Below are 26,861 nucleotides of genomic sequence, written 5' to 3'. Positions count from 1 at the left end.
TTCTCTGTAGCAGGTAGGCCCTGCTGCCACTGTGTTTGGCTCAGTTAAAAAACCCGTTGTAACCTGTAGCTTCCCTGTCACTTCTCTGGCTCTCTTCTCCTGGTAAGCTTTGTTCCTGACAGTAATTAAAACCCTCTGCCACTGTTATAGCTGCTGCTGGTGCTGCTGGAACCGCCATAGCAACCTTGGCTTCATGGTTTGGTAAAGTACTGGCCTCCACCACACCTATGGTGGGGTCAGAATTTCTGCCTCCAGAATTTCCTCCTTTCCTGGGTCCAAAATTTGAGGCTTGATTGTTGTAACTGCCAAAAGCATTATAGCTTCCTTCACCTCTAACATTGCTTCCATCATTACCAAATCTGTTATAGTCATCCCCACTGCCACCATATCTACCACTACCTTGACTGCCACCAAAGCCACTTCACCCACTAAAGTTCCCTCCATGACCAAAGTTGTCATTCCCACCAAAGCCACCTCCACAACCACCACCAGTTTCCAGAACCACTTTGACCTCTCTGGCTGGATGAAGCACTAGCCATCTCTTGCTTAGATAGGGCTTTCCTTACTTCACAGTTGTGGCCATTCACAGTACGGGATTTTTGAATGAATCTTGTCTACAGAGTCATGGTCAGCAAATGTTACAAAAGCAAAACCTCTCCTCTGCCATCACCTCCATCAGTCATGATCTTAATCACATCTGTTTTCCCATACTGCTCAAAATAATCTATTAGATGATGTTCTTCAGTGTTTTCTTTCATGCCACCAACCAAAAGTTTTTTCACAGTTAAGTGGGCATCAAGATCTTTTAGAATCTTCCCTTGAGACAGCCCCCTTTGGTTCCACAACTCTTCCATCTACCTTGCGTGGCCTTGCATTCGTGGTTGCATCCACCTCCTCCACGATGGCTTATGTGACAAACCCAAAACCTCTGGAGCATTTGGTGTTTAGGTCTCTCTTTACCACACAGCTGTAAGCATTCTTCATTCCTCAAAATGGCTCTTCAGACTTTCATCAGTTGTTTCAAATCTCAAGCCTCTGAGGAAGAGCTTCTGCAGCTGTTCTGGGATCTTTGGGACAGTTTGACTTAGACATAATGGCAGTGGGAGGGGAGAGTTTAATGATGCTTACTACATGGTGTCCATGGGCAGAAAGGAAAACTTGGATATTTTGATAAAAGTGCTCATTATAAATTAAAAGTGTGAGATATTGTTTCAAGGGCTAATGTTGCCATTGAAATTAAGGGATTCAGTAGCCACCCTGTACTCTTCTGTGTTCAAATCCAAAATATGATGTAATGCCACTTTAAATTCAATATTTTATGCACTTTAATCAACATTTAAAATAGCAGGTCATTTTGTGAGTGGAAATATTTGTGTTGTTCCAATGGGAAGCTTAGAGATCATGAAATAAAGTTTATAGGAAAGTGAACCTTGAATCCATTTTATGAATAAATATCTAGCACTTGGGATTTTTAGCATTATGTGCCTATTCCTTAAGGGCTTCTTAAAGTAGTGCTAGAATTTTCAAATATGACCTTGTTATTATTTTGAGGCTATAATGGGTGGTAGTTTGGTTGTTGCTTCCTTAAAGTCTCAAAAAAAATCAGTGGTAATTAACAGCACCAAATATATTTTTGAAAATCTAATTTGTAAGGTAGTTACAAATTAGATTACATTTGAATGTGTGTGTGTGTGTGTGTGTGTGTGTGTGTGTCTGTGTGTGTGGGGGGGAGAGAGAGATAGAAAGAGAGAGAGAGAGAGAGAGAGAGAGAGAGAGATTGTGAGAAAAAAGAGAATCTAGGATGGCTAATCTAGAACTAGAAATGTCCTTAGAAGGTTTTCATTTAAACCCTATCATTTATACATAAGGATACTGAGACTCAGAGAGAGGTCTGACCTTCCCCTATGTAATGGAGTTAGGAACAAAGCTGAGACTAGAGCTCCATTTCTCCTGATCTCTATTCCATTACAGTCTGCACTAAGAAGGCCAGAACTAGAAGTGCTCTGATGGAGGCTGGATGACCAGAAGCTGGACTCTTGTAGGCTCTGTAGAATGGATTCCTACCCAGGGTAGAAGGTTAGACTAGATATTATCCAAGGTGTGTGTTCCAGTTCCAAGATTTTACTTATCAACTTTTGGAAATAAATTGTGATGAAGAGGGATAAGGAGATGAAGAACTCTGTAAAGGTAGCATGCTGAAATTTCTGAAGCTCTGTATTCAAATAATGGCAAAAATATATATTAATTTTCTAACTTTTCTTTTGGTAATGTCTCTCACTTGAGAAAAACAAACCATCGACCTTTCCTATACTTCATTATCTCTCATAATTACATATGTTATTAAACAACTGATAAGAGAAGAGGTATGAGATGAACTCCATTTCACTGGCATTCATAGTGGCAATAATACATGCTGCCCCATATCGCTTCCATTCAGCTGATGAAGCAAAGGAATAAGAGGACCACAAACAAAAGCAGTTAGCACCTGGTAGGCATTCAGGGAAATAACCAATGAAAGAAGGAGAAAAAAAAAAAACACTCAATCCCCTGTTATATAAAACAAAGTTTATAAGTACTTACATTATAAATGAAAATCTCAATATCACTTATTTGCAACATTATGAAAATTCCGCATTTAAACTCAAATGCTATTTGCCATTTTTAAATACCCAAGGCTGAATTACCTCAGAGGAAGTCTGAATATTTTTATAGCAATTTGTAGGCAAATTGCAGATTTTTGAATGCTGGGGAAAGAGAGAATTGATCATTCCTTACTTGATTCCCCGATTTCCCTAGCTACTTCCACATCACTAATTCCTAAAAGTCCAGTTTGGAAGTCAGATCCTGCAAACTATCCAGTGGCATTAATGACAAAATCCTGTACTATGAACCCCAAAGTGACCCTTCAGTGGGTGTTAGAAAGCCCACAGAATACAGATGTCCCTAGTATAATCATAAAATGAGGTAAAGCAGAAATTTTCATTAGAAATCCAATATGAGACTGAATATGAAATGCAAATAGGAAAGAGCTTTTCTTCTCCAGAAACCAAATGTCAATAATCCCCTTCTTTTATTCATTTGATATGTATCATTTCATCATCTACTATGTATCAGGCACTGTCTTAGGTGCCGAGGATACAAGTGGTTGGCCAATGACCGAAAGATGATGGCAGTGTAAATGTCTAGGTCCAGGGGAAGGCCAGCAGGATAACAGGAAAATTATAACAAGAATATGAGAGGGATTGTACATCAGTACGTGAAAAATTAACTATATAATATGACAGTAGGTTTCACAGTACTGTTTACAATTTGTGCCAAAAAATCTGACAAAGAGTTAGAGGTAGAGAACTAGTGTATCTTGAATTCTGGCATGACGTAAAACTCAGTCTTCTTTTTATCTTTCTCACAATGTAGAGTTGCTCCTTGGGTAAAGGCCATCCTAGCACCATGGGAATGAACTTAGACCAATGTATAGTAATAATTATTCTTTCATCTGAAACTTTTTAAAAAGTATTATATCAGGACAATTCAGCTTTGGTGCTCAACTTAAGATTCATTGACAAGCATTTTTAATACATAGAGAAATGGCTATGTGCTCTTTGCCTTTAACCAGACAATTGCTAACATAGCAGTATATAAAAAGCACATGAGAACACAAAACCCAGGGCAAACACTACAGGGCTTAGTGAAATATGCACAGCGAAAATGACATTTGAACTGGGTGTTGAAGGATAAATGAGATTTCACAAAGTAGAAAGAGAGCAAAGTGTATTCCAGACAGAGGGAACCGCATGTACAAAATCAATGTGAAAGAGACTGGAACATTCTTTGAAAAATTTCTTCTCTTCTTCATGGTGACTCTGCAGAGCAACTATTGTTCCCAGTTGTTTTCTAAGGAAAGACTGATATTTCTTCATACTTTGCTAATTTATTCATTTGTACAAATTCATCAGGTACTTATTATGTTCCAACAATATGTTAGTTCTTGAAGGAAGACAAAGGATTTATTGGATAGGCATTTTCCATCCAGAAACAAACCATTTAAATGCAGAGAGAAGTTGCGATGTGATGGAAAGAATACTGGCCTTAAAGTTAAAAGTCAGTATTAGTCTCAGATCAGCTACTTTCCAGTGGTATTAGCAGTATTAGATGCCTTAACAGTATAGTGAGCATTCCAAAACTTAACATTCCAGGGTTGTTGTTGGGGTAAGAATAAAATGGATATAAAATGTTTGGTACACAGTTGATACTCAAAACGAACAAATAAAAGCAAGAATAAAACAAATTCAAAAACTGTCCCCGGGGATCTCTGGTGGCTCAGCAGTTTAGTGCTTGCCTTGGGCCCAGGGCATGATCCTGCAGTCCCGGGACTGAGTCCCACATTGGGCTTCCTGCACGGAGCCTGCTTCTCCCCCTACCTGTGTCTCTGCCCCCCCACCCTCTGTGTGTGTGTCTTGTGAATAAATAAACTCTTAAAAAAAAAAAAACTGTCCCCATGATCCTAAATGTTCTCAGGGAAGAATTAAATGTTATCATAAGATGGTATGCAATTTAGTCCGGCAATCATGGAAAAGCTTACTGAATGTGGATTGTCCTACAATAAATGACATTTGGAGAGGTATGATAAGATAAAAAGGAAATTCCATTCAGGATAAAAGCACAGGCATCAGGGTCTTAGACTTCAGCAGGATTATTCTTAAGTGTCTCAAAAAGGCATATGTCCTGTGGCAAAAGGGGAACAGGGGAAAACAATTCTGTATTAATGAGTGATGAGTACATTGGATAAAATACATTACACTATGAAGAACCTTGAAAACCAGGGTAAAGATCTTAGTTATCAACTGAAGGACATTAGGGTATTAATGAAGGTTTTAAGACATAAACCTATCCTGGAGGCATGATAAAAACCACATAAAAGAGCAGAATGAATGACTGGATCCTTCTTATCACAGAGACCTCACATCACCTCTCACCTCATAGTGAACAACCCTGACCTCACCATCTAAAGTAGCCTTTCCGTCTCTGTAACATCATACTACTTAGAAATTTCCTTGCTTAGTTTTTTGTTCATGTGAAATAGTTTTCTTGATACACTAGACATTGTCACTTTGAGTTTAGTGCAATATTTCTGGCCATCAGAACAGTATCTTTGACACACAACAGGCTCTCACTCTCCTTCCATCCCTCTCTCTCTCCTACTTTCTCTCTATACACACACACACACACACACACACACAGACACTAACATTTTTATATTTGCCTGGAAGGAGAAAAAATAGAATCTCTTGCAATAGCACAGATAGGAGCTATTGAGGGCTTACATAGACTGTGGGTAACGGGTATCAGAAAGGAACACATAGCACTTACATTCATGCTATCTCCATAGACCCAGCATTTGTCAAAAATAATTTTTCATGCTAATATGTACACTAAATTCATATAATTAAACAACTATCTAAATTTGCCAAATCATGACTTTCTGTCATAAATCCATTTATCTGGACTGAAAGTAGTTCACAAATCCCAGCTCTCTGGTCGCTCATATGTCATGCTTCATTAGATATCTTCCTCTAGATAATCACCTTTCAAGGCCTCCTGTGTAAATATACACTAGCTAGTATTTAATGACAATCCATTTTTCTACTTGGCATAATAGGGTAGAGTTGTCACATTCTCTTTTCTATCAGGGAGGTTACCGTGTAACTGATTCTTTTTCACCCTCATACTCTTAATAAAAACCATTCTCCTATAAGAACAGGATAACTGTATGATAGTCCATTTTAGTTTGACATAATACCTTTAGAGGGCAGGTAGAAGGTAAAGAGAAAGGGGAAAGAATCCACCAGATATAACTTCAAAGAATAAGGGGCCATTCTGTAGCTGTATCATTTATTAATCTATCCCTGGCATTCTACAGTTTTTCTAGAATATAAATATTAACTGAGTAAATTTTTCGCTGAATAGCTACTGTATTTCCATTGCAAAGATGAAGAAACTGAAGAACAAAGAAAACAATCACTTGCCCATGGTGGTGGTAATCTCATACTCTCTTGGCTACACCAGAAAGTCTGGGTTGGAGATAGTGAAGACAAACTAATATGTCTTTGCCCCTTTCCTTTGATTTCAACTCCAAATCCCAATTACTCATTGTCTGTCCTCCGTCATATTCTGGAGCCTGAACTAAACCATGAAATTTCAACCAGGATCTCTGAAGAATCACACTAAATAGGTAAGAACAGCTGAAGAGGCACAGGGAAGTATGGAAATATTTCTAAGTGTGATATAAAAAGAAGAAAATAAGACTGGTAAAGAAGGACCCTGACAAGTAGCCTGGAGCAGTATGCAGGAAAAAAAAAATCTCTTCTTCCAGATTTTAAGTAATCAGGATGTTTTGTATTTTCCTTCCTCAGGCCTGCTAGGATTAGTAATCTATGGATGGCACTTGTAAAAAGTGGTAAGCAATACACTGATGAAGAGGAAGTTCATTTAGGAGTAACATATTTTGTATGTCACTAAAATCTACCCTTGCTTAATTACCAAACAGTGATGCTATTTCATGCAAGCTGTGTTAATGAAGTGTTGCACTTCTGTAGATACAGAAGTTGACACTCATTTGTGCAAGAAGGGAGTGGGATCAGAAGGAACAAAACACATAAATCCAACATTTTTCCCCCCAGGAAAATGCCTAAGCTTAATAATAATACAGTGAGTAAGGAACACTGATCTATTATACTTCAAAAACATGCAACATACCATACACTCAGAAAACTTATATGGTGTTACATCAGATGAGAAACTGGTGTTCATTTATAAATGTATGCATACGAATCAAATACTTATACCAAACTCTATGTGGGTTTTGAAAGGCGCTATATAGAAGAAAATATGTGGCATCTTGTGGAATAAATCTTTCATATATTTGCTAAATGAACAGAGAAGAATTCAGAGAAAAATGTATTTTCTCAAACAGAAAAATTGTTCTTAACTGCCCTTATCACAGATACTTGTGTCAAAAAAAAAAAATCTGGAGCAATAAATGACTCTGCAAAATGCCTGCTTTCCAACTGTGAGAAGGAAAAAAAAAGTGCCTTTTGTCTGGTCGTTCTTCAGTAACCTGTTCCACATTTAGAATATTTTCTCTACTATTAATATTCCTAGCAGTAGCTTTGAATAAGGTAACTGCATATTTAAGTAATGCTGATTAAACCTGCAACATCTCTTATTTGCCGTGTAGTTATTTCTGTAAATGATTCCACTGTTGCCAGTGTAGATAGAACCCAATAAAAGTATGATTTTAAAGATTGTCATATTTTTTACTTTAAATTGCACTGGGGCAGCATATTCATGCTTGATTCTTTAAAACATTTTCCCTTTGCCTCAACACCAAAGTCATGTTCTCCTTGGCTTGACACTTGTTTTAAACAATATCTAAATTCTCTAACTATAGGTATTGCCTTTCAGATAAATTACGTGAACTAAACATATATTTTGCAGTCCTAGACCTGATGAACTGTATCTGAAGTCATCTGAGCAATCTAGCATGGAATGAGAACTGGAAGGAAATTAAGATAAAAGTAAAAGATATCAAGCTACAAAAAAATAGAGAGTTTTTAAGATTGACTTTTTGCCATAATACAATTATCATTCTAGTAAAACTATCTTATAGCTAAATTTCATTACAAATTCAGTAATTAAACCTCTTTGTGAGAGGTCGGCAAGTCTATGACCATGGCACAGTGAACAGACATTGCAGTTATGCCAATAAGCTTACCATATTTTTCCAAGCAAATGATGTTTATTGGCCAGAACATTGTTCAGATAGTAGTAAAGGCCTGGTGGCCAATTTGTTAAAAATATCTAGATCAATAGTTATTGGATTTTTTCTGCATTATCCCCAAGCAGAAGTAGGAAAACTAATAGACATTGGGGTATTTGAGGTTGAGCCACAAGAGTAAAATACTATTTGGTTATGATATGCAACACAGAATTGCATTGCTTGATAGAAATGCTTTGAAGGGTGAAGTTAAATATTTTTCCTAATTCAAATCTTTTAACATGTAGTAATATAAATGCATTCTTAACAACAGATAACAAAATAAAAATATAAGCCTCAGAGCATACATGTAACCCCACACAAATGTATTGAAGATTTTGACATAGCATCAATAAAACATTTATTGTAGACTTTGTTTAACTTAAAAGTTATACTCACAGCTTTAAAATATCACTACCTTGTGAATTTTAATGTTTCTCTTGGTGTTTATGACATTGGACTTGGTTAGAAAGGATATATGATCCTGGGGGGTCCTTTGATGGAATTTTCTGATAAAAGTAATCATACTTTTTTTTTAAAGATTTTATTTATTTATTCAGGAGAGACACACAGAGAGAGGCAGAGACATAGGCAAAGGGAGAAGCAGGCTCCTCACAGGGAGCCCAATGTGGGACTTGATCCCTGGACCTTGGGATCACACTCTGTGCCAAAGGCAGACGCTCAACCACTGAACTACCCAGGTGTCCCAGAATCACCCTATTTTGAAGTAAGGGAGGAAGTATAGTTGATTTATTTGTTATTACCATGATCAAGGAAACAATTATCCCAACATTTTCTTATTGTGATGGATCACTGATTCATATTGGATATTTAGCTGCTCACTGACAATTAACAAATGGACAAAGTTGTAAAAATCAAGCCGAGCAACTAAGTAACAAAGGGTTATTTTATTTTCAGGATGCTAAAGAGTGTAACTTCTTACTTATGGGGGTTCATGGTTTGCCCAACTTAGAGCCTCTAGTTTCATGGCTGGCCTTAGTTCCATCTCTAGAAAAGGAGAGCCCAAAGTTTCCAAAAACCTCACTTTCCCAGTCGGTGGCCAACTAGAAAGAGATGAGCATCTGCTACTAGTTGGGCGGAGTGCATGCGATGAACCATCAAGTAGAAGCGGGTCTAGCACGCTGATATCATGGTTATTTTAGAAAGAACAAGGTGAATTTATGGAGAAGAAAGAAGGCAGCACACAGAAGAATGGAACAACCTGAGAGAATATGAAGTAGAAACCATGAAGTTCCTCAGAATCAAGGAATAAGTTCCCTAGCATGAAGAAACATGAGAGAGCAAACTTGTTCCTCAAAATATTCCAAATAAATGCCAGTTATCATGCAGATTAAAGAGCTTAAACAAAGGATTAAAACAATTATACACACACACACAGAGAACAAAAAACAGAATTAAAATAAAAAACAAATTAATCAGTTCATCACCAAATATATTTTACTGTGTAGGCCACAATGCAAACAGAGATGGATTTCAGGGACAGCTTTATGCTACAATATGCAGGCTTATTGGCCAGACATGGGGAGTGGAAGGAAAGAGAGTGAGAGATCTCAGCCACTTCATCTCTATAAAGAAAAGATGGGAAGTGCACAATGGTAATTTTATGCCGATTTGTAGTTTTACTCTAAACCCTTAACCAAAATAATTATAAGACCAGCTATCAGCAAAGGATTTAAAAATTGCATTAAACTAACTGAAAGCTAATGATGAATCACTCTAAAATCTCCACACACAATGAAATATGATCATAAACATACTATTTACTTTTAGCTGCAAAATGATACAGTCTCTAGTGATATATATACAAGAGAGAATTAAGATGAATAAAGAAAAGAACTGGGATCCCTGGGTGGCGCAGCGGTTTAGCGCCTGCCTTTGGCCCAGGGCGCGATCCTGGAGACCCGGGATCGAATCCCACGTCGGGCTCCCGGCATGGAGCCTGCTTCTCCCTCTGCCTGTGTCTCTGCCTCTCTCTCTCTCTCCCTCTCTCTCTCTGTGACTATCGTAAATAAATAAAAATAAAAAAAAAAACTTAAAAAAAAAAAGATTCTCTTGAATCTAAAAAAAAAAAAAAGAAAAGAACTGCACTGTCAGTTTTGTTTTAGGCAGTGATTATCCAAATGAGCTTCATGTTATGGTGTTGCTATTTATTGGATTCTACACAGCTAATTGCACTAGAATGAAAACTTCATATAAATATGTGGTGACTAATCTCTCAGCTGAATACCATCTTAATAAAAAAAACAACTATATCGATCCAAAATGTGTGAAAGCACCTCAAATGACAGGTGGAATTATTTCCATGGTGGGCAAGTAACGGGACTGCTTATTAAAATTTAGAGTAAAAAAAATAAAAATAAAATAAAAATAAAATTTAGAGTAGCAGGGAAAAGTTATATATTCTCCTCATGTGCATGAGCTCCTGAGAATAAATTCTTTCCCCAGTGAATGCTGGATTAATCCACCTAGTATATATTTGGGCTCTCTGATTATCAATTATTTTCACAAAAGTAGAAATCCAGTACTTTACTTCCATAATAATAGTAATGCTGGCTTTGGACAAAAGAATTAAAATGGCCATGATACAGAAACAAAAACATGAGTGTCACTAAACTGATGAGAACAAAAAAAATCACAAAATTCACAGGAACAATAATTTTTCTTCATTTTTAAAAATCATTTGGGTTATCTGTATTTTACTCACTTATTTGAATAACACGACAAGAAATGGCAGGATTATTGAAGATCCTTTGGTAGACAAAAGCCTATTGTCCATTAAAAAAAAAGCTTATCCTTTAAAATAACTTAGACTCTATCCATATTTCCCATGACCCGCCTAGTCTCACCCCTTCCTTACTCACTATTTTCTGCATTTTGTGGAGAGTTATTACTTCATGCCAAGAAAATCCGGGACTTTTTCCCAGTCTAACCCCTAAATTTTACTATGTTGCATTCTATGTTACAACCTAGGCAAACGCCTTATGTTTGCAGATTCCCATCTATACACATACAAGTTAGAAAGCCTCCGGAAACACCCATAAAGCAGAATCCTTTCACCCACTGGTTGGCCCAACTTACAGAGAGAAGAAATATGACACATCAGAACAGCAGACATTACAAACCATCCTAATAAAATGTTCTATATCTTTTCTCCCCAAAGCAGGTTTCTGGGATCAGTAGCATAGATATCACTTGGGAGCTTGTTAAAAAAGAATCTCCAAAAAAAAAAAAAAAAAAAAAAAAAAAGAATCTCCACCTCCTAGGTTTAGCCACTGGAATCTGCATTTCACCAGGATCTCTAAATGATTCACTTGCATATTAAAATTTGAGATTCACTGCTCTATACCACTTATAGAACTCAGAATCCCAATTACTTGGCAGGTAATGAACATATATAAAATATATATATAAAAGAATTCCCACCATCCTGCTCCTCAAAAACCTTACCACCACCCAAGAAACACACACACACACACACACACACACACACACACAGACAAAAGACACTATCAAACTTAATGCTATGAATGGAAGATTTTGATCCACAGTAAGTTTATGTTACACCTCAGGGGAAACATCGAGTTAGCTATGGGAGGTAGGTTTGTTCATCCTCGGATCAATACGAACAAAAACAAGCTCTCCTAAGTTGCGGACACACATTAAATGACTATTTTTAATTGTTGTCTCTCTAGACAGCATCCTTCTCTTCCTAAGATAGTCTGGGCATTCTGTTCTTTCCAGTTGTTAGCAGAGTCCCACTCTCATTCTCCTATAAATAATAGCTCTGGGCTTAATGCTTCTTCTCTGACTCCCAATGAGATTTATTCTGAAAATGTACTTAGAAATACCCTTTATTGTCTATATGTCTTCCAGCAGAGATAGACAGATGGACAGTCTGGATATTTTTATGTGTGTGGATGGTGTGACATTGAAGGCCAAAGGTTAAAGCTGTATCAGTTAAATTCAGGAATGTACCATTTCTACAGGGAAAGGAGTCTAGCGCTACTCCTCTATGATAATTTCACGAGGCAAAAGCTGTGTGTCTAGTTTGTTATTGTTGTATTTCCAAATAGTTCTAGCATATGGCATGTGTTCTATTGATGGTTTTATCATTTAACTGAGTTGAACTACAATTAATTCCTTCAGTCTAATCAGACAGTAGGGTCCTCATTTTTGGACTGACAGTCTTAGATTGTAATGGGGGAAAAAATATGACAGTAAGAAGAGTCCAGAAAATAAAAGCCTTGATTTCGGGTCATGCCTCCACAGCAAATATCATAGTCATTTTATTGAAAGAGGAAAATATAACTATTAGAAATTGTCAAAATTCATTACACATGCAATATAAGCTGTGAAACGTCACTAGTCTATTTTTTGATATATAATAAAAAGTGGAGTGAAATACCTATACCTGCCCAAGTAATTAGTAGCCCTTTCTAAAATTTCAGTGGGGGAGGCTGCTAATGGTTCTTCAAAATCTCTTCTTCCCTTCTACCCTGGAGACAACATTTCTCTGCCTCCCTGGAAGCTATGCAGCCTTGTAACAAGGTACTTACCAAGGGGACATGAGTGGAAGAGTTGTTTGCCACTTCCTGTTTGGGCCATAAGACTTCTACTTGGGCTTCTCCATACTCTCTTCTTTTTCTCATAATCCAGACATAAAGGTGCCCACAATTCAGTTTAGGCACTATAGATAATGATAAAGTGCTAGGAATGACAGAGAAACAAGATGGAAAAAATCTAGGACTGCGTATGACTATGTGGACCCAAGTTTCTTTTTCTTTTAATATATTTTTTTAATTGAAGTTCGATTTGCCAACTTATAGTATGACACCCAGTCCTCCTCCCATCAAATGCACTCCTCAGTGCCTGTCACCCAGTTACCCCACCCCCGCCTGCCTCCCCTTCCACTACCCCTTGTTCATTTCCCAGAGTTACGAGTCTCTTATGTTTTGTCACCCTAATTTTTCCCACTCATTTTCCCTCCTTTCCCCTATAATCCCTTTTTCTTATCCAAAAAATAAAAGGAGTAGACAGACAAGAATGAGAAAGAGAAAATCTATTCTACATAAAGTCACTTTATTTCAGGGTTACTATGTTATAGTAACTAGGCCTTTATCAAAATTAATACCATCCCCCACTAATCAACCATTTACAATAAATCTAAAATTTTACATAAATATCTGGATAACTTGTGACACATTAGTTTATGTATCTAGATCTTTGTTCTATTATTTCTAACATCAAGAAGTGAACTTAAAAAAGAGGAGCAGTCTAAGACCAATTGAGTAAAGGCAGATGCCACAGTTTGAAGAACAATCTGACTTGGACTCAGCTATAAGACTCCTAGAAGCATCAATGTGAGGCTGGAAAGAAATTAAAGGTAACTGAATATAAGCCATCATTAAAGCACTGAAGAAACTAGAGCTAATAAGACAAGTTAAATATTTTGCTTATGGTTTGCTAAATAGTCAGGCTTTGAATCTTATTCCCTAATTCCTAGCTAGGTGCTTTCTATCTTTTTAATTTTAATGTAGTATTTACTTTTAACCAATTAATACAGGTGCTAATCAAATTATACTATAAGATGTTTAGTGAGAAGTAGCAGTCCACTTCCCCATAATACTCCTTCTATCTTCAGTGCTCTTGTTCCTAGGCACCTCTCTAAACTCTGTGAATAGTTTCTCCTGGTTTTTATCTCTATATTTCTAAACATTATAAATATATATGCCTATTTATTGTTTTTTTTTTTTCAGTTTAAATCTACTGATATCTTACTATGATAGATTAAGATTTAGGTCACTGAAACAAACACACAATTGCCCTCCTCCATCCCCTTATTCAGTATTTGCATTATGACAACTATGAAAAAAAATAGCTCATGGCTGACCCATGCAGTGTGCTATATATTTCCTTTTTTTCCCCCACAGTTAATTACTGGCATGTTCTGTGCCTATTTAGGTTTTTAATGTAACTAAAATAATTCATTCTCAAATTCTCCACCATAAGTTTAAATGTCCATTGAACATATTCAGGTAAATCAGATAATCTTTTTTTGTTCCTTTTTTCTTGTGTGTAGCACTCTTAGAGAACTCTGTTCTCCTACCCTAATCTATACTGAATCGCCTAGATCTGACTCTCAGTTATTGATTTGGGGTTTCCTGTCATCATCCTGGAAATTCTCTGGTCTTCTATCTGTGCCCAGTTCTCTTTGTACTAGTTCATACATCCTTCTCTTTTTAGATTTATCCTTTGGTTTTGGTAAAACTCTCTCTCAATATCTTTTTGAGAAAGAGAGCAAAGGAAGTAATTTTTTTTTTATTTCCTATGTTTGAAAAAGATATTTATTCTACCTTCTTATTTGATTGATAGTTGGGAGAGTAATTCAAATTCTAGAATGAGATAATTTTTCATAAGAATTTTGAAAGCACTAGTCCCTTGCCATTTAGCCTCAAGTATTGTTTTGAGAACACTAATGCTATTATTTCATTAAGATACAGTTCACACACCACAAAGTCCATTCATCCTTTTAGAATGTTCATTTCAATGGTATTTGTTATATTCAGAATGTGCAACTATCATCACTAACTCCAGAACATTTTCATCACCCAAAATAAATTCTGATTTCAATTGAATACACTTGCCCTTGGCCATGCCTAATCCTTGAGAACAGAGCATCTGCAGTAAGTTATCTCTAGAGTACAGCTTCATTTTATAGTGGGATAGAAGAAAAGCATTTACTGGCTAGGTGGTGGGATGGGGATCATGATTCTCCTTCTGAAAACCTGCTTGTTAAAAAAGACTCAGTTGATTTTCTTGAATATCCAGTTGTACAATCTCCACCCTTAAGCAGTGACTGGTACATCTATTTGTTGAAGCTTTTGGGTGTTCAGTGGTATAAATCATCTTATTCCTTATTAAACCAAATGCCTTCCAGAATTTCTTCATTTACAACTTAGATTCATCCTTTTTGGACAATAAAGTCGACTATCAAGAATCCTTCTATTTTGCTGCTTCCAAATCATTTTTGCTGTTGTCCTATCTTGAATATCATTTTTCCCTTAGTCCTGAAAAGGAAGATCTTTACTAGCTGTTATCAAGGTATCAGGAGGAAATGAAGGAAAACTCATGTTTATCCAGTAGTCTCAGAAGCTCATTCTACCATGTATGTGAATCATCTAGGACTCAATTGTGCTCAAAGGGAATGGCTTTATAAATCTAGATAAGCAGTACTAAAGACACACACACACAAACACACAATTCAGAAACAAAGAGGGGCACCTGGGTGGCTTAGTCAGTTAATATCTGACTCTTGATTTCAGCTCATGTCATGATCTCAGAGCTGTAAGATGGAGCCCTGTTATCAGGCTCTGTGTTGGGTGTGGAGCCTGCTTAAGATTCTCTTCCCCTTTCCATCTGCCCCTGCCACCCATAAAAAATAAAAATAAAAAATAAATAAAAAAAACTAAAACAACAATGAAAAATGTGAGGCTATAATTCTGTAAGTTAATCAGGAAATTAACTAAGTAGGCAGTGTAAAAGAATTTTTAAAATCAACGGATCAGTCATATATTTGAAGGTAAAGATTACTCTCACATTTACTTATTGACAGGTTGGACACCAACGAAGCACTAGAACTTCCAATTTAAATATACACTAGGGATTTGGAACTGATATTTCTGAAAACAGAACATTATTATGCATAATCATTTGCTGTTGACCTAACTTTGAATCTATCTGACTCATAAAATCTTTGAAAGGTAGGCTTAGTTTCAAAAGCTCTTAAAGTTACATCCCAGAATTATTTTTTAATGTAACAGAATTTTATATTTATTTTTAAATTGATCTAGTACCATAATATATGACAAGTACATTATACACGAATGGGTGCTTAATGAATATATTTTATGATAATTAGTTAAATGATGCACTAAATCTATTGAAATATTCTCAATTTTTATTGCTTATATGAAAATAGGAATTAGCTTATTTCATTAAATAAAACAAGTTTCACATCATGATTATTTTTATATAAAAATTGAAAATTGGGGGACATGCATTACTTAATCATAGGAGGTCTCTAAGATTTACAAACCTTTAAAGTACTAGAAGTGAAGATGGCAATGATGGAACTAGTGTGTTCTGGTCTCATTGGTAGATATTGGATATGTTTTTGGGCTGAATTAACATGTTTTTCCGATAGATGAGATGTGAAATATACTCAAGAAAGAGAGAAATCCACAACAACCTAAACATTTTTTTCTGGGCACCTAAAAAAATAGAGTTGTCATTCACTAATGTGGGCTAGGCTAGGTAAGAGAATGTTTATTTTTATTTTATTTTATTTATTTATTTATTTATTTTTTGAGAATGTTTAATATACTGAAAGGATACTAGCAGTTCACTCTTGAACATGCTTAATCTTGTCTCTCTATTAGATAGCCAAATAAACCAAATAAACCATTGAATATGTACATTTGGAATTTGGGAGAGAGGTCCTGGTTAGAAATACAAGCAAGGGATCATAAAGCAGATGATGTTTGAGAATGCAAGACTGCATGATATCATCAAAGAGGAGTGTGGTCAAGAGAGGAGGTGGGTGGGGGGATGGGAGAAACAGGTGAAGAGGATTAAGAGTAAATGCACCATGATGAGCACTAAGCAATGCACAGAATTCTTGAACTATTATATTGTACATCTGAAACTAATATAATATGGTATGTTAACTGCACTGGAATTAAAATGAAAAACAATAAAACTTTAAAAATAATAAAAAGGTGAGTGTCGTAAATGAAGAGAAAATGCACAAGAACTGAAAGCTGGGCTACCCAAAATTCTGAGAGATATGAAAACAGATCAGGGAAGGAAATTGAGAAGGAATGGCCAATGAAGTAGGAGGATAACCAGGAAAATGTGTGTCCTGGAAGCAAAGTGAAGAAAGACAGAGTGACATGGCTAGCAGTTCAAGTAAAATAAGGGTTGCAAAGTGATCACTGGACTTAGCAACAGTGATCTTGACAGGAGGAGTTTTGGTTGAGTGGTATGGGTTAACACCTGGTTTTAGCAGATTCAAGAGAGAGAAATTGATGGCAATAAGTATAGATGATTATTTTTTAGAAATTTGTTGTGAAAGGAAGGAAAAATATAGGTTGATTGCTAAATGGGCAATTTGGGCCAGAGATTTTTTTTTTAATGGTAGAAATAATAGGATAAAGTCAGAATAATATAGAAGAATGAGAAAAAACTAATGATGCAGGATAAAGAGAATAAAACTGCTGAAAGAACCATCTTGTGTAAGGGAGAAGGGGTGGGTTCTTCCAGGGAGAAGGTGGCCTTAGCTATTCCTGTGGAGGCTTTACCACCACCACAGGAGAAGGCAGAGAGCAGAGCACTGCTGCTTGCTGTTTGGTGGCTATGGGGGCTGACAGAGGGATTGCCAGTATTTTCTCATTGAAATGGGAATGAAAGCTATTACTCCAAAACAGAGGTGTTGTTGTTTTGAGGAGAAAGAGGAAAGAGAGTATGAACTATTTTTTCTCATTGTAAGAATGAATAGAGTCACTTGAGGTTGATGAATGCAAATCTAACCTGAAACAAAGCAATTTAAACAGAGTTATGTATTCTCTTAGCCACATTCACCTGCACGGTTGCAGGCATAGCACAGGTTGAAAAGTGGCTTCAATGAAGGTTCCTCCTTCTTTTTTCTAAATGAAGCAAGGAAAAAACAAGCAAGTAGAGGCATAGAAGAAAATTATAATGATTGATTATTGATTTTAACCTGGATAAGAAAAAAAAATGAGACAAGGTATGGGTGGCACAGGAAATGTTGCTATTATCAGTGGGTTGTGGGTCAATCAGGGATCCAAAGATTGTTAGGTGGAAGGAGAGAAGTTGCAGTGAGAAAGACAAACATGAAACTGACATTATGGAAAGGCTCTATTTATTCATAAACAAAGTTTACATCATAACCATGAACATTATGGAAGGCAAAGTCACTGGGAGAGAGAAGGTAAAAGAGCTGAGAGACCTGCTTATTGAAAGTATAGTCCACACATTTATGAAATCACTAACAATAATGACAGGAATTGTGTTATAAAGAGTGATAACTGAGCCAGGACTTAACATCTTCAAGAAATTAGAAGGAATGACCAGGTAGCAGTGATAAATGTAACAATGAGAGACAATGGTCAGTATAGCCTAGAGGCATAAGATTCAAAGCCTGGTGTTTTTAAGGAAGATCACGGATAGTTATGGCAATTTCAATAAGGAGCGAGGCAGTATACATCTGAGTCCAGTGTCTGAGGAGCATGAAAGTGAAACACTCACTTCTTGAGGAGGATGCATGGAGCCTGTGTTATCAAGGGAGAGGCAGTTGACAAGCCAAAAAAAAAAATCAAAGTGATCAAAGAAAAAGTTCTGGAAAGAATAAATTACTCAATATTTTTTTCTGGTAACTGTGAAGCAAAAGTAGCCGGGTTTTAAGAGGTGAGCAGTAAGAAAGAGAGTCAGATAGAGAGGTATGCAGCAATGTGTGGAGATTCAGAAATGGTAGTGTCTATCCCAAGTTTCTTGTCATAATTGATAATTTCTTTATCTGTAAAGTAGAAGTAATAATACCACCTATGTAGCAGGGTTGCTATGAGGAGTAAATAGGATAAAGATGTGAAAGCATTTAGCCCAGGACCTGGCACCATAACTATTAGGTATCATCATCATCATCATCACCAATCAGTCTGACAAGGACATTGAGTCCTTTAGGAATAAGCTACAGAATTTACCAGGAATCAAAAATTTCCTCCTAGAAACAGATCTCTGAAAGTATAATGTAAGCTGATAAGGAAATATGAACCATAGCAAAAAAAATCATGTAGGAAACAACTTTTTTTCAGAACAATGACAGTTATTTTCTTTCTTAGAAACTTAGGTTTATTGACTTTGTTTCAATGATTCTATGGTATTTGACATGTTGATGCTTTTGATAAAAAGATGAGCAGAATCAAAATGACATTTTACATGTCAGCAGTGAGAAATACAAAAGAGATTTCATATTCATTGTATTTTTTTCCCAAATCATCATAGGTTCCTAGTTTCTTTTCAGCTGAATTAACTCTTTCCATCCCAAGTTGGTAGTTAGCATTTCCATAGAAAAAGTCTTCCAAGCTGAAATCTATTTTCTTTGCCAAAATGCGGAAATGTCTGCATTGTTTGATATGGTCTACCAAGACGTTTTCAAAGTTTAAATTTATACTCTCATTTCTTTTCCCAGGAAGTCCTATTTATTCCCCTTCCACCCCTTCCTGTGCTCTCTCACTAGAATGTCCTTTTGCCAAGAACCCTGCAGTCTAGGGTAAGTCTGTTCTGTGTTAATGAAGATGACATCCAAACCATTTGGAGGTTTAGTTCCCATAGATGTATTGCTCTAGTCTACTTAATGTTAATTCCCCACTCAGCACTAGCAGTAGCCACATCATTGGCCATGAAGGTACTCAAAAGATTAATGAAACTGGATGAAATAAATGGAGTTGTAATTTGGTAGGACAAGCTAAACATGCCCACTAAGCAGACATTGCCAAAACTAGCAGACTGTAGCTCATCTCTTATTGAGCCATGACAGTAAACATTCATCAAGTGAAGAAAAATAATATGTCAGTCCTAAAAATGATGTCTTACTCTGCATAGAGACTGGAATACTCTGATTCTTCTTTCCTAATTAACTGTAAGTAACAATAAGGTTATGTAACAATGGATATATAGCTATTTTTCAGGCAGTTCTAGTGCACGAAGTATGCTCTCAAACTGCTTGATGAGATAGAAAGCCACATGTAAAAGCAGATGGGCAGCTAATAAGCTGTTCTGTAAGGTTGAGCAATATGGCATGATTGGCTAGAGATGTTACAATCCCATTGAACCTCTCTCAGAAATAGGCAGTAAATCTGAATCCTAATTATAGCGGCCCGGCTCATTTCCTAATCAGACTGCCAGATAAGAAAGAATCTCATTTTGAAGCATTAGCCCTCAAATGGAGCTAACGACTATGTGAGACACTTGAATCTTTGGCTTCTGCCATATTAATCATAGCTTTTGCCAATGGCAAGGCCTAGAGATTTATAAGCCAAGAGCAGTGCAAAGCTGCTCAAGATGGGTGGAAGCAAAGCTGGTAAGCCCTAAGGAGGTCCTTTTCACCAAAGCTGGATGATCTCTGCAGAGAGTATATTGACTAGGAACTTAGAAAGACTGACACCAAGAAATAATTAACATAGAGTCTAACCATGGTCCGAATTGGTATACACTTTTCAAGACAACTCAGATTTTAAAGATTCCATCTACTTGCCTCTATTTGCTTCTGTCATATGATGTGATCTGATTTAGGAATGCAAAAATATGGTCTCAAAGCTGTGGGTTGCTAGAGACATGCAGATACTATTTATGGTAATTTAATTTCAGGCATCCTAGTGTTACTCTGCAGTCCACATTGTGTCCTCTCGTCCATCCACTAATTATAGCCCTCATTGTATAACTTCCAATTGCTAACATATGCTTCACCTTTGGTTGTAAACTTCCAGGCAGAAGCTACATTAATGATTTTCGAATAAAGAAACGGTGTTAGACTTTGGAGGTGCAGGTTCTACAAGAATAAAAAATAAAATTTTTCTTATTCTATTCTATTCTTATTTATTCTTATTCTAAAATAAAATTTATTCTATTCTTATTCTATATAACCAGATTTTATAAAGCCACATACCTATTTGAAAAGCCAGAAGTAGGACAAATAAAATGCACATACATACATACATATGTATGTATATAATATATGTAGACATCATGTGTGTTTATTTTATAATACAGTAAATATTTGTTGCAAGAAATCTTAAAAATAGAGGCTACCAATTATACTAAAATAATTTGTAATTACACAATCCTGATTTAAACATGGTTAAACTAAATTTTCACGTTTCACCTTTTCTGTAAATATATGAGACATTTACATTTTAACAAAGAATATTACATTTGTATATTAACTTTTCTTACCTATAATATATTGATCCATCAGTTTTCTGATTTCCCTCTAAAATATAAATCCAAAAGTTTTGTATCTCTCTTTCAATGGTATATTCCCAGCAGCTGGCATAGTGCTTTGTATAGTAGGCACTTAGACTAAAATAACTCATTATTTGTCTACAGTTAGGTTTTCTGTACTCTAAAACATAAAGAATTCCAACAGTATCAAGTTGTCTGAGAGAAAACATCAGGGACAGATTTTTGAGAGCATAAATACCTAGAGGAAAGTTTTAGATTCTGTAAAGTGAAAATTATCATTTTTTAATAGAAATGGTTTGATTAAATCTTTGCTTTATATTATTGCCAATAAAGAATCCAACAGCTTACATTTTTCACTTTTTATTTCTGATTAACCTTGCAAATAAGAATGTAAGTGACATATTCAAAGATAATTTCTCAGAGTGGTGGTAATTTCAGTAGTAAGTCAAATTTTGCCTCTAATGTAGAAGAAATTAATTACAGTTATGACATCATATTGGGTAGTATATCTACCAGGTAACTTATCTGGAGTAACAAAAAGGACTAACCAATACTTATTATCTTTAGAGATATATTTTAAAGTCAATTCATAGAGTCCCAAAGTCCATGGACTATCTGCATAGTCAAGGGCAAGGGACTGGGGTGGGGGGCAGAGAGGAGGGCTTGTCACTGTTGCTAGCTCTTTAAGCTTCTGTTCTTCTGCTACTAGGACACATAAAAACCTCCAAACCTGAAAGCTACAACAGGAAAATAGAACTTTCAGACATTGTCTACTAGTCCTCATGTGCTTTAGACACTAGTGATTTCTTCTCAGCCTCCAGATTTAGGTACCCTTCCATTAGAATCATAATATGTTAGAACTGGAAATAAACCTTAAAAAACAGGACTCTGGGAAAGATGAAAACCAGTAATAAGTATAACTAGTTAAACCAAGATCTGAATTAGAAAATGTACTGAAAATATTCAGTGCATTTAGAGCTTACAGGAGGCTATGTAAGCCATACTACCAAGAATTTGTCCCTTGGTAGCATAATATAAATGCTTTATTTGACTTAACTTCTAAATCAGTCAAGTGGATCATAAACAGCACTTTAAAAAAAAAGGAATAGAATACCAAAATTGGAGTGCAAATCATAAGTAAGGTAATATTTTCTCAGGTGTGTTTGTGTATGTGCACACATGTGTATATGATCATGTATTCACTGAGTTGCGATGTAAGATATACTTTTCATTTTTTCAGGGTCACAGTAAACAATATTTGAAAGCCATTATACTGATCTCATATGAAAAAACTATATAATTAGGAGTCATAATTCTAAATAAGTTGACATTATGATTAGCAGTTTTTCCAATGTAAATAGATCTATGTTCGTTTGAAATAAGAAAAACATACTGTCAAGTCATATCATGTAAAATTATAGTTTTTTATTTAATTTTTATTCATTTACAAGGAGTTGAATGACTTTCCTAAAGTGATACAGCTTGGTGCTAGCTAAAACTCAGGTGTTGTGATATCTAGTCCAATTAATTTTTATTAGTTCATATAATGACATTTCCCCCATAATGGCCATGTAAAAGTATAAACACTCTGAACAGACCATAAAAGGGAACCTCCTTTAATATGTAATAAAAATTTTTCTCCAGATGATAAATGTAACCTGTGTACATATGCCAGGTATAATCAATGTCAACTAAAATGGTAACAAAATGGCGTGATGCTCCTTAAATATTTAGAATTTTTTTGTGTGTGTGAAATAATTCCTATTCATTTTTCTCCAAGGAAAATACAAACCTAGGTTTAAACCCATGGCTCCTTTCATCCCAATATATCAGTGAATATTTGCCTCTAAAACATGCATTAGAGAATATCTATATTTGAAAGCTCCCACCTAGGAATATAGTTGCAGTTATTGCTATATTTAACATAGGTTTCTTGTGTTAAATTCTCTCATCCTTCTCCTTTTCTTTTCTTCTTCATCCCTGTTAGGCTCCTAGCCTTCCTTGTCTATGATACTAAGTTAAAAGACAGGTATCTAAAGAGTACAGAGGATAATAAGCAAAGCAGTGACTCCCTCAGATCTTTATCAATGAGGTTATTTGGGCCAACATCTCTTTCTCAGGGGCCTACGATGATGTCCATGTAAGGGACCATCTGTGAGAAACACAACCAATGATACATAACAAACTTAGAAATTAATGCAAGTGAAATTTGCATGTTGAATAGATGTTGGTTGAAAGAGCAGTTGAAAAATTCAGGGAGACGACCAGCAGCCTGAGTAAGTTAGGCTGGCTGAATACTGTAGGCCTTCAAGAAAGCCTCGTTTATTCAATTTCTAAATTTTCAATCCAGTATATTCATTTCTGGGTTCAGGGGAAAAAAAAGATCTGAGAATAGAAGCATTAGTTTCTTATACACTATTTCAAATTAAATTTCAATAGTTGTCAAGGGTACTTGAGTTCTCTGGGTCAAGAAAGGAGTTGAAGCAAAGCAGTGCACAGTATGATTTAATAAATGCCTTAATCAGAAGGAATTTTATTTATTTTTCCTCCTTAAAATAAAGTGTCTATATTTAAGGTAAAATATGGAGTCCTAAAATCCAATTCTTTTCAAAGATAACCAAGCTTAAAAGTAAATCATTAAGCAGGTCAGTGTCTGGGCAGTTAAATCAAATCACAGCACAGTTGGAAACTTTTCCAGCAAATCAAAGGCCATCTTTACAATTCTCATTGTAGAAAATGCAATAGCATTATTTCTAGTGCTTCCTTCCAAATAAATGATGTATTTAATATTCTAGTCAGGCTCGAGTGCTGGATGGCCTTCAATTTTAAAGTGATGACAACTGAATGTGTGAAAGCACTTTAGGAAAAGATTAAGATTTCATGGGGATTATATGAAACATTTGGGCCTTACACAGTACGTGTCTTAACATGCAGGACTGTTTGTCCTTTAAATCCTGATCTGCCAGCACTTGTCCCAAACCTGAATTTGTTAAAAAAAATTGAAAGATTCCTTTAGTACTTGAGCAAGTCATGAGGTGTGCTATTCAGCTTCTGTTAATATGGATATAAAATTCAGAAATTCACCATTACATTGTTTTTCCCTTGCACATTAGGTATATTTATATTTATAAGCATCATTAGTTGTTGCATATATCTCTACCACATTTTAGTATCATACTACTCATAGGATACCATAAGAAACTGAAAATCAGAGACTTGAGTTTTAGGTCTTTCTTGGTGGCTCTGTAACCTCAGAGATTCTGCTCTAATGTTGGGCCCAAGTTGTCTGCTCATGTCATTTTAATGAGTTGACAAAAATATCTGAACTATAAGGCTTTCCTGTATATAATTCCATGAATATAACAGTGAGAGTCTAAGCCCTAAGATTTGGATGGCTACAGATGATTGTGGTGTACACAGATTAGTCAATTTGTATTATCCCTTTATAAGAAAGTCTGCCCATCTTGTCTAATTGGATTGCTTTAAGAGCATCATGATAACAATAGTGATTCAATCTTTAAAAATATAACAGGATTGGGTTAAGAAAAAGGGATGTTTCTAAAGCTTGTTGGAAACTACGTATCTCTGAGATAGCTCAGTGTTCAAGGAACTGTTATGCCTAAATAGCCTCTCTACAGTATATATTCTATTGAATCCTCTGGGTAATGATAAGGGGAATTTGGGAACAGGAAGACTGTGATCAAGATCAGTATGCATAGGCTTTGAAAAATACTCTGAAAATTTTCTAGTAAAAGCACAAATTGCTCATACATAAACCTGCATTCAAATGTTTACAGCGGTTTTATTCATAATCGCTAAAAATTAGAACCAACCAAGATGTCCTTCAATAGGTAAATAGATAAACTGTGGCTTATCCAGACAATGGAATATCATTAAGCATTAAAAAGAAATGAGCTACCAAGCCAGGAAAAGACATGGAGGAACCTGAAATGCATATTACTAAGTGAAAACAAGCAATCTGAAAAGTCTACAAATTGTATATTAACAACTACATGACATTTGAGAAAGGCAAAACTATGGGAACACTAAAAAGATGTATGGTTTCCCAGGGATTAGGCAGTGGGAGGGATGAAGGGAGAATAGAGAGGATTTTTAGAACAGTGAAAATTCTCTGAATGACACTATAATGATGGATACATGTTATTTATTATACATTCATCCAAACTTACAGACTGTACAACACCTACAGTGAATAATAATACAAACTATGAACTGTAGGTGATAATAATGTCAATATAAGTTCATCAGTTGTTAACAAATGTAACACTCTGGTAGGGATGGTGATAACAGGGGAGGCTCTGCTATGGGGATAGGGAAAACATAGGGAATCTCTGTACCTTTCTCTCAATTTTGCTATGAACTTAAAACTGCTCCTTAAAAATGTCTTTAAACTACACACTCATTCATGCATGCACTCCCGTGTGCACATGCACACACACAAACAATTACAAAATAGATTTCATTTTTCTTCCAACCCTATCTATTTTCTCAAATATATAGATAAAAATAAACTCACATCACTTAAAATTATGACTGGTGATTGTCTTTATTCAATGAAATACATAAAACATATATGAAAATGTATCTTCTTCAAATTCTACTGGAATGATGGGCTTTTTAGAATTATCTCTTAGTCATAATCCATTTGGTTGAGGTGAAGTCATGACCAAGAAGGCGATAATTCATCATTGAGTCGGTGCTTATTACAGAATATCCTAATGGAAACTTAAAATTCTACTACAGACATCTCCTTAATTTCTGATCAAATAAGTGATTTCCCAGGGCTTTATGCCTGACTAGTAAACTGACCAGTTGGCATTAAAAAAAAAAAAACATAAGTGTAAATAATAGACGCATGCCTATTTTCTGCATGAGAAAAGCTATTGCCTCCAATATCCCTTGCTGGTATTTCATGTGTACTTAATGATAAGGTCCTCTACATTTTGGAATTTCTAAATACGGTATTATTAATTGGATTGTATTGGTATTAGAAAAGCTGAGTTAGAATATCAGGCAATTAAGTTTGAAAAGTTTTGACTCAGTTCTTGTCTATAAAACAGGGAATACTTGTCTATAAAATGGCTCTATACTCACTGTGGACTCCTTCTATAACAGAAAAAAATGCTAACCCTACCCTCTTCTTAACAAGTTTCAAAAGCAAATAGACTGGGGCACCTGGGTGATTCAGTTGGTTAAGCATCTTTCTTTGGCTCAGGTCTTGATCTCAGGGGCCTGGGATGGAGCTGAGCATTTGGCTCCCTGCTTAGTGGGGAGCCTGGCTTTCCCTTTCCCTCTGCTCCTTCCTCCCCTGCTCCCACCCCCCACTCATGCTCTGTCTCTTTCAAATAAATAAATAAAATCTTAAAAAAAAAAAGTAAAAAAAAAAAAAAGTAAATAGACCTGCCTTTATCCAGAGTTGTTAAGAACAAGGATACCATGTGCATTTCAGAAAACATACCTATGGCCATCTTCTACATAAGTCTCATCAGAAGTCAAGCTGATAGACATCATCTTTAATAAAGTCAATATAATGAGTATGCTGTCTATATTCTTTAAAATTGTTTATTTTTTTATACATTACACAGGATCAGCAGAACCTTGCATTTCTCACATTTCCCTACCCACCTATAAAATTATCTTCCCTCAGGTACTTGATTATTATCATTTCACTTCAAGGTTTTATAGAGAGACATTTCAAGAAATACTCATATTAAGATTGTTTCCACGTTTATATATAAAACTGTGATATGAGTCTCTGACTTAATGTTTCCTGTATGAGGTCCCATGTGAGAAACTGCTTTTAAAATTGAGAAGAAACAAAAAAACAGTTTGTCTTGCTCAAAGAACTAGTCTGTTTCCTTCTTTCTGGTAAGGTTTTATGTAATTTAACATACTTCCCTTTCTCCCTTACTTTTAGATTGTCAAAACTAAGCTCAAGTATAGTTACTATTAAGCCTCATGGATGGTA

At 35.7% G+C, this 26,861-nt stretch overlaps 1 pseudogene; it reads right to left on the bottom strand.

Annotated features, from left to right (window-relative positions):
* Window positions 1–125: 125 nt before the first annotated feature.
* On the bottom strand, window positions 126–26,404 carry LOC129494577 (heterogeneous nuclear ribonucleoprotein A1-like; annotated as a pseudogene).
* Between the last annotated feature and the right edge of the window lie 457 nt (window positions 26,405–26,861).

Source organism: Nyctereutes procyonoides, unplaced genomic scaffold (genome assembly GCF_905146905.1).
Source record: "Nyctereutes procyonoides isolate TBG_1078 unplaced genomic scaffold, NYPRO_anot_genome, whole genome shotgun sequence".
Classification (NCBI taxonomy): domain Eukaryota; kingdom Metazoa; phylum Chordata; class Mammalia; order Carnivora; family Canidae; genus Nyctereutes; species Nyctereutes procyonoides.
The sequence above is the reverse complement of the archived record's forward strand: the minus strand, read 5'-3'. Positions and strand labels throughout refer to the sequence as shown.